Raw genomic sequence first — 9,726 nt, forward strand, 5'->3', positions numbered from 1 at the left:
TTGCATTTTGTGTGTTTTTTTGCCAATACCAAATGTGGTCTTAACAGGAATCCCTTGTTTGACTAGGGATGGCTGCGCCGCTGTGGGAGTGGTCACGTCCGACTTCAGTTATGGCCAATCAAAAGTTCATTTCCCTCAAATGCAGCACCCTCACAGGGATAATCAAAAAATAAATAAAATTAAGGTTTAATTTCTGGTGTTCAGAGATTTAAATATTTTTTTAAATGGCTCGTTGTTATTATTTTAAATAAGCGGCCATGACGTGGCGGCTGTGCCCCAACTTTGACACGTGTCACATCACGAGTTGGTTAATCGCTCCAGGAAGCAAATAGAAACTGGAGCTGGTTCGGCGTCTAGACCAAACAACAGGCCCACATGCTAATCCCGTCTATTTAAATCAAATGCTTCTGAGCGTTTTCCAAGTGTCTCATTGCTAGCTATTTATAACCCAGGGGTTGACATTCTGTATTAGAGATAAATGCGTGAATAAAGTTATAAAAATCTCTGACGGGTTTTATGCCCTTCAACTGATTGAATATCTTGAAGTTTTTGGAGAATTCTCCAGGAAAATATTGCCCAATGCTGTCCATTGAAGTGTTTCTAATCAATCAGACCAAAGTATACAAATATATGGGAAGTGGATAATCACATATAAAATCACAATCGGCATATTTAGAAAAAAAATATCTGTTCTGTATTTTCCTGGAACAGCAGTAGCGTAAAAGCGTCAACATGTAACACAAGGCTGGAAGGGGATGGCCAAAACCGCACGAGAGAATTAACATGGAATGTTTTTACCGCCGCATTGCGTTCAATATGTTCAGCCATTGTTGTATGTTTTGTTTTGTTTTTTCACGTGGAATGAGAAGCATTGGCCGGGTGAGGCGAGTGCGCCTGCCAGGTCCGGACAAAGTAGTCTGGCTGGACAAACCGCTGGAATGCACCAGCACAATGAGAACTAATGTGCTCCCCAGCCGCGCTCTGGATCCCCCCACTTCCGAACAGCTGAAAGATTGTCCTGAATGACTATCGCTCCGTTGCTATCTCTCAAACACCGGAGGCGGGTCAGCTTTTCCTCCGCCATTCAGGCAGGTAACGGTGAGAAAAATGAAGGGCAGAAGGAAAAAAAATTTGCAGCACAAAGAAAAAAATCGGGGCATTCCTGACACCAGGACATCTCAGCCACCATAAAATTGCTCTGGTACAATAAACAAGCCAAAGGTGATTTACTAGCAGGCCCAGACACTGATTTCATGCAGATTTCCTCAGCCGAGGCCTCTGGCTGTGCATCACAATTGAACTTAGATTATGTTACACGCATATCAAACCTCCCTCGGACAACACGATCTGCCACATCGCTCTTTACGACCTATTAATAGGCCTACACTTTGCTGGCTAATGTGTCGCCACTTTGGTTTGGGGAGTTAGAGACCGTAGTCGGCAAGACAACTGTACACCTGAAGAATTGGACGAAGTGACCACAACATACCACCAAGTCTGTCTCACCAGCAACAACTAGCAATGCAATCAAATGCCAGTGTAATGTTATCTTAAAACACAGAAAGGTGTGAGTACCAAGAACGAATCCCTGTGGAACCTCTAAAAAAGATAAGCCATGCGTATTGTTGTCCATATTCATTTATTTTCTCATTTTGTCAAGAAGAAACTGTTTCCAGAGGGCGGAAATGACCTTAAGTACATAGTACATCGCAAATCAGAGCAAGTGAGAATGTAATTAGATTCGCTAAATTCCAAGAAAAGCTTCAAGAGGTGATTTTCATTTGTCCCGTGGATGCTTCCTTGGTTCAACCGCTTGGTTCCCAATAGGACCTTAAAAGTTCTTCTCATAATTCTGACTCTTAATGTGTGCTTTCATGGCTTCGGTGCTTTCCGTCACCCACCTGGGCAGGATGTCGTATGTTTTATAGGTGCGGTACTGGGAATCCATGATGTTGGCACCGTCCTCATTGCTCTTCTTGGTCACGTAGTCCATGTACTCTTGAGAGACCCCTGTGTCGCTGAGCTTCTTCAACCGATCCTGCTTCAGCTCTTCCAGCCACTTGTCCTTCAGCTTCCAGTTTTCTTTGGTGCGAATGTAGTCAGTGAGCCTTTCCCGACGTTTGAGCAGGGCCGTCTCCTCATGCTCCCTCACCTGGAGGATTGCAAAAGAAAATTGTATTTCCAAAATTCCAGCCTACCCATTTGAAATCTTACCTGCTCCTTGATCAACTCCAAGTGCTTGCGGCCATTATCGTGCCGTTTTTTGTTCTTTTCATCCTCCAGGGCCAGGGCGATCTCGGTGCACTTGAGCACCCTCTCAAACTCGTCCTTCTCACGGGCGTGCTCCTTCTCTTCGCAGAGCTTCATCCAGTCCATCTGCTTATCCCGCTCTGCCTTGATTTTGCTGTGGAGGATCCAGCGGTCCAGTTTCAGGATTTGCGTGTCCTGGGCCAGCTGGGCCTTCTCCCGTAGGCACTGGTACTGCAGGTACTCCTCCCTGTCAGCCTTCCTCTTGGTCTCCGCCTCCTCTTTCAAGGAACACAGATCCTTCTGCAAGATCTGATTCCTCAGACGCTGGGCGGCGTTGATTGTATCCTGCTTCTTCTCAGCCATCTCCTTCAGAGCCTGAACTTCTCTCTGGATGATGTGAGGACCCCTGGCATTGGTGAGTATCCGTTGGTGCTCCGGAATGGTGAGCACCATGGGATTTTTTTCCGACTCATCGCGCGGCATCCTGATGTTGTACAGGAAGCCTTGGTGGCAGATCACCGTTTTCTTTTGGGGCAGTTTACACACGGGCTCCATCCTGAAGAGATTTCTGACTACCGGATGGGTGGGATCCTTGAATTTGAGGAAGCTATAATTGGCTAGCGTCTCCGTGGTTTCTGGAACCCCTCCGTCATTGCCACCTTTGTCACCATTTTACAAAATGATACTTGACAGAATACATAACGCCATCATTTCATGGTGGATCTTTAATAGACAGGACGTCATCGGGTGACATCATAGGCTGAGGTCGCGCTTACATCGCTATTACATCACAACGTGGCTTGATTACAAAGCCTCAAGGCTGGGCCAGACTGTGAGATCACTTCTTACTCCTTCGTCGATTCAATACGTTGACATTCGTATGGACCTGTGCGGTAACCCTGGAAACAACTTCAGGTTTACTGAAATCGACGTCGACAGTAAACTTTGTTGTTTTTCCTCAGAAACAGCAAGAATACTATTCTTGGATCAGTTTGATCTATTCTGGCATTTACAGTGTACCTCTGGAACTCCACATTGAGGTCTCGATGGGTAAAGGAAGCCATTTTGTAAAGTTTGATGAGTATCTGCTGTTCACATTTTTGTGTCCCTCGGCTTTATATCAAACCACGACCACCATTTTGAAAACGGATGTGACGACGATCGAACCGTCCCCTGCACTCACCACTTGATGTATGGTGATATGCCAGATATGCTTGCCTATGCCTGGATATCTGTCTTATATTTTTCTTTTTCCCGCCTTCTTCCTCATTTGCACTTGGAATTTTGACAAATACATTAAATAGAAAAAAAAGAGTTTGTAAATAAATTATTGACATTGAGAACAAATTTGTCACCAAGAGCTTTGGTTTGTAACAATTCTTATTGTTCTGAGCCTTCCAACTAACCCAGTCGTCCCACGTAGGAAGACCAGACACTTGAATGTCACTTCCTGGCACATACAGGCTATGCTTTCACAATCATTGGTTGGTCTCACATGTCAATCATAGCAGTACCACCCACTTGCCATGATGTCACTATAAAAAAAATTCAGCCTTTAACTGTCATGATTCTGGTGAGCAGACGCTGAGAATTTGCTTGACTTCTAATGCATGCAGGCAGGGACCGCTTCTGAGACCAGACAAAGTCCTCAGTTTGTTTCCCTCAATTTCATGAGAAGCGTCAAAGTCAGGTACAAAGCTCATTCTAGGATGTGCCAGTTTCTGTGACATCATACACGTCTTATAAGCCTTTGTGTCTTTGACGGTCGGTATTCGAGAAGGGTTAGCGTTGCATAGTGGCCTAAGAGGTGCCAAACATTTCCGTATTTGCGATTAAGTAGTTCTGTGAGGACAATGACGAGCACAAGCTCAGATTCCGACTGTATTCTCAAGTGGAAGAACAGGAGGCTGGTGGAGAAACAGAATGAATTCAACAACCTGTGGTCGAGTGACATCCAGGCGAGGAATGAAAAACTTGAGTCGTTGGAAGCTAATAACCGGGCCCTTGAGGAGAAAGTGGACATGTTCAACAAGGAGAATGTGGAATTACTCTCGCAGCAGAAAGTCTACGAAGCCAAAATCTATCTGCTGACGCAAAAGAAGAGCCTCTTGGAGAATGAGGTGAGTAACATGAAGACATTGGAAGCCGAGCTGAAGAAGAAGATTAGCGATCTGGAGGAAGCTGAGGCTAACTTGGAGAGGAAACTGGCCGAGCAGGTCAAGGAGAAAAAGGAAAGCGTCAAAAAGGCAGAAGCCAAGCTCAACAACCGCTTGCGCGACAAAGAACGGGCGTTTCAAGTCAAGAGTGACGCGCAACGCATCGAGATGGAAAAAATGGAAGAACGAGTCCAGGAAATAAAAGATGAAAACAACGTGTTGAAACAGGAATTCCAACGTGCGACTGAACGCTACGAAACAGATTGCGAGGCGCACCAACAAATGACGGCGAAGATGCAATTTGACTACCAGATCGACATGATGACGATCAAGATGAAGATCAAGGTGCTGACGGACCGAGTGGCGACGATGACGACCGCCGTGGAGGAAACGACCGACGAGAACGAAACCCTAACGGAGCAGATGAAAAGCATGAACCAAGAAGTGGAGCAAAACCGAGCACAACATGCTGACATGCAGCTCCAGATTGAGGAGTTGATGGACAAGCTGCAAAGGGAGCAGAAGCGCACGGCCGTGTTAACTGATCGCCTGACACGGATGGAGAAGGAGGTGGAGTCCACGTGGAACAAGTACGAAATTGAGCAGAAGGCTCACCTGTTCACCAAAAAACATTCGGGTTTGGTATTGCGGAAACACAGCGACCTGATAGACAGAATCAAATTCCTGGACAAGCGGCTCAAGAGTCAGCAAGCTACCATCCAGAAGCTGGAATCTCATCTCTCCGCCAAGGCCACCTTTATCCGGAACATCAGCCTGGACATCGAGACGTCCATGACGCTGGTCAACGACCCCAAGAAGTTCATCAAGGAGATCACCCGCATCAAGGGAAAACTGTTCGCCGACGACAAGGATTCGCATTTGATGGAAACGGCCGAGATGGTGTTCCAAGCCGTGGAGACACAGAAGGAACGTTTCGACCGCTACGAGGCGACCATCCGCAGCCTTCGAAAGCAGATCAAGCAGAAGGAACTGCACATGCTGCGGCACATTGAGAAGATCGAGAAGCCCCGCAGCGAACTCATCCGTATCGTCAATGACCAACGGCGAGATCTGGCCAAATTCAAGTGCGAGATAAACAAACTGAGTCACACGCTGCATGAAATCACGGACTACCTGCCTCGCAAAGTCCAGTCGTGGGTCAAAGGCAGGCTCGCCGGGACCATCATGACTGTGACCCCGATGCTCTAGAACCGACAGTGGACAACCGCGTTGCCGTGCATGTTCAGCTTGTTTTTTATTATCAACGGCGCTCGCAATCGTAAAATGGAACCTGGAGCTCAAATTTACCAAGGAATGTTTTGTACAGTTGGGGGCACGAATTTTGGGGCATTCCAAGTTGTTAGGGGATCTATATTTTGGGTTTGGTCACCCATTAATGGGCTCAGCAAATTTTGCTCAGTAGAAAATTTGAAGGAGTCCAAATTTTGAATCGGGGCACTAAATTTTAGGGTTTGCAAATGACTGGTGGCCCATAAAATTGTGGGAATCACAAAGCTGGAGGATGGACATTGCAAAATGTTGGCAGTTACAAAATTATTTAGGGGACCACCAAAATAAGTTTTGGTGGTGAGCCACAATAAATCTTGCTACCATATTGAAGAAAAATGAGAAAATAACATCCAAACCCATCAAATCACGTCCGATTCAGCAGTTGACTTTCATTTCAAATCAGACCCAGGTACATCCCCGAGCAGCCCTCAGTTGTAAGATGTAATTCTAGCCAGGTCTCGACAACAATCTATATCGGGTAGTGTTTCACTTTCCAATGTTGTACATTGAAATGACACGATAGTGATCCGGTTTCTGGGTTTCTGCTTTTCAACCACCCAGCCAGATTAACATGAGCGTGTTACCTATGTTTACTATACTGTATGGACCGTAAAAGAGCATTGTTGTACTTACCAAGCAAAGACTTGTGACAGTGGTGCCTTGAGACAAGGCTGGAACGGATTGATGGCATTTCAATTCATTTCTGTGGGGAAAAATGATTTGGGTTATGATCATTTTGAGTTCAGAGCATGGTCCCAAAATCAAATCGGTCAATATTTCTGGTTTCATCAAGTCTGTTTGTCATTCCCACACAATAGGCTAAGTGACCGCTATCAACCAAACACAATTCATCTTCCCATATCTCGAGGACTTTTCATGTGCTGCCCCCAACTGGCCATTACAAGATAAACACTTTCGTTTGGACTTTTTGTTCATTTTTGGGGAACGACTGCTGGCATCAAACCGAATTCCAAAAAGCTTTTGAAAGGTCCTTTTATGAACCCAGTCTGGGATTCCCTCCCATGTCCACCAAGTTTAACGAGCAGCCCAACAAGTCGACGGCTTTTGGCCTTATTTGTCATGGTTAGCTTTTGGCTCTCTTGTGCAGTTGACAGGAGATTTACGGAGACGTCTATGACCCTCTACTGTACGGTCACCCCCATCCCCCCCCCCCCCAGTCTCGCTTTATGATGGAAACTGATACAAACACGGTGATAGGGTTTCAGGATAAATTATTCACGCTCCCACTGCGTTCGCGCTGCCATTTTGGGGCTACGCACGACCCAATAAGACAATGATTGCCATATTGCAGGATCGCAGTTGCGCAGATTTACAGCCTGCACAGGCGCCCGTCCCATCGGCCTAATGTCTCCAGCATCTGCCGGGATAAGGGCTTTAATTGAAAAGAATTTGTGGAGCAAAAGTGGGGGAGGGCGCTCGGTCCGAGTCGTCCCTTGAGAGCCGAGTAATGAAAAGAAAATAACTCCTCTCCTCTTTAGTGCCTATGGAAGCCGTAAAGAATAACAGGACATGGCGATAGAACGGCCCGGCCGGTGGGTGCGCGACTCGCAGCCAAGCGGAGCATCTGCTAAGACGGTTGCCGATCGGATTAAACGCTCGGGCCACTTTGCAGGCGGGACGAGCTGACGGTGACGCATCGTAAAGCATCTCTTTTGTCAGATTTATTTAGACATGAAAGATGTGTTTCTACTTTAGTGTCGCCCGCTCCCCGCGTGTACCTTTTTTTTTCCCCCCGTAAAACAAACGGGCCGGGCGGCAGACATCCTGGAAGCCGATAGAGGATAAGTGATGAGTCTAGCACAGGGGTGGGCAAACTACGGCCCGCGGGCCACATCCGGCCCACGGGACCGTTTAATCCGGCCCGCCAACCCTGAACAAATTGTATTATTAAACTTTTTTTTTTTTTTTGGTCATTTTGCCTGCAATGACTGCGTTTTCCCAGTAGATGGCGAAGCGCTCGCCTGCGCATTTACTACCGGAAGCCGTGTCAGAAAGCTCGGTGTACACTCACAAGTGCGTGTACGTACTCAGTAGTACGGACTTGGCGCACTCTCGCTCTATTTGTATCAGTCCCGAATTTAGAGCGTGGGCTTTGACGACAGCATTCTTATAATTCGCGCGCTGAGCTTTCAGATGCAGTTTTGCGCTAAAGCCACCCACAAACCTTCCCCTGGGATCCTTCCATTAAAATGAGTGGCCCGAAAAAAAGAAGTGAGTGCCGAATGTTAAAAAAGAGTGGCCAATTTGGCTCGACGTACGCGACGTGACGTTCAGCCACATCAACATCAACCCGTCACAGATCAAGGTAAACGGACCAACACCTCGGATCTCGCCTAAGAATTGCCACAACAAATTTTACTCCAGACTATGACGCACTAGCAAAAAAGGGAGACCAACAACACTGTTCCCACTGAAAATGAACGGGAGGCTCTCAAGTTTATTGTAAAAAAACGCATTTTGAATATGATTTGTACACATAGCAGGGATTGAAACTAGCGACCATTCTCATTTTCAAGCAATGCAGGATGCTCAAGGACATTGATGCACCACCTATTTGCGACTAATCTTAACCTGTAAAGTTCTTAAGGCTTACTTTAAGGAGGTGTTTCCCGTTTCCTCACCTCTGTTACCAGGTGTTTGCGAGTTAAAACTCTGCTCTGATTTTCAGATACCCCTCACCGTGTTGCTGTTTTGATTACTTTATTTGGATGTATGCTTTCACCGATTCTTCAAGATGATATATTTGGTCAGAATGTTTGCCGTTTGATGTGATCTCATAAGATAAATATCTTTCATTAATCTGACCCGCAGGCACTGAAGTGATGGACATTGTTATTCATAATAACAGTGTCGTATTTTATGAGAATCACTGATAGCAGTTTTTTAGTGAATTATTATTTTTTTAATGCTGTTAATAAATGCATTTGTTTTCAAACAAATTGTTTGGAATATCCATGCTTTACTACCTACTAAAAGCCAAGATCTTTTATGCAATGACCTTTACAGGTCGCTTATATGACTTCACACAACGCCTACGTCCATCTGCTCCTGGTCCGGCCCTCCGGTCCAAATTTAGAACCCAGTTCGGCCCGCGAGTCAAAAAGTTTGCCCACCCCTGGTCTAGCAGGACCCCGGGCAGAATAACAATACTCACCTTTTTGTGGGCCTCATGCTACCTTTGGGAGTCACAGACAAACATGTGCTGTGTTTTGGGGAGGGGTGCAAAATTTAAGGGCTTACAAAATTTAGCTCAATGAAAATTTCTGGTAGGGCTGAATGATTTTCAAATTGCAATTTAATTTCCTCAATATTTTTTTCAACATACTCTAATGTGAACAGACAAGCAATAAATTAATCTGTATTAAAATAAAAAAATACAACTATATTAAAAAAATAAAGCACACCAACTGACTGTAATGAAGCATTGTCACTTACTACATCACAATGTCAATTTGAATTCAATTAATTGCTCATCCCTAAGTTTGGGGTTAGAACGATGTTGACACCCACAAAATAATTTGTTAGGGGAGAAAATTTGAAGGGGCATCATTTTGGGGGATTTTGGTCAATATCGGTCACACAAAAAAAGTGCCCGGTCAGCACTTTTCACACTTGAAATTGACAAGAACATACACTGAATGAGGTCATCGGCCAAATTGTTTTTAGGCCCTTTGGGAATCTTCCACACCCAACGCTAACATATAGATTCTCAACATCAACAAGAGAAACGTGAACATCAATGGCACTGAAGGAGCACATGCATGACACATTGTCGAGAAAACAAAATCTAGGATTTCTTTATGCTTTATCGGGGGTCTCGGCGTGGGTGAGTACAGAGTTGCTGTGACAGAATGTGACACAGGATCCAGAGAAGAGGGGGCAGGGAACCTCCCAAATCACCCCACCCCCCATCCCCCCCACCCACACACTCACACAACAATGCGGACAGCACGAAAGCAAATCCCAGATTTAATGTCGGCCGTCACACAGCTGCCAATAGCAAATGACA

This window comes from Syngnathus typhle, linkage group LG19 (assembly GCF_033458585.1).
Source record: "Syngnathus typhle isolate RoL2023-S1 ecotype Sweden linkage group LG19, RoL_Styp_1.0, whole genome shotgun sequence".
In the NCBI taxonomy this organism is placed as follows: Eukaryota; Metazoa; Chordata; class Actinopteri; order Syngnathiformes; family Syngnathidae; genus Syngnathus; species Syngnathus typhle.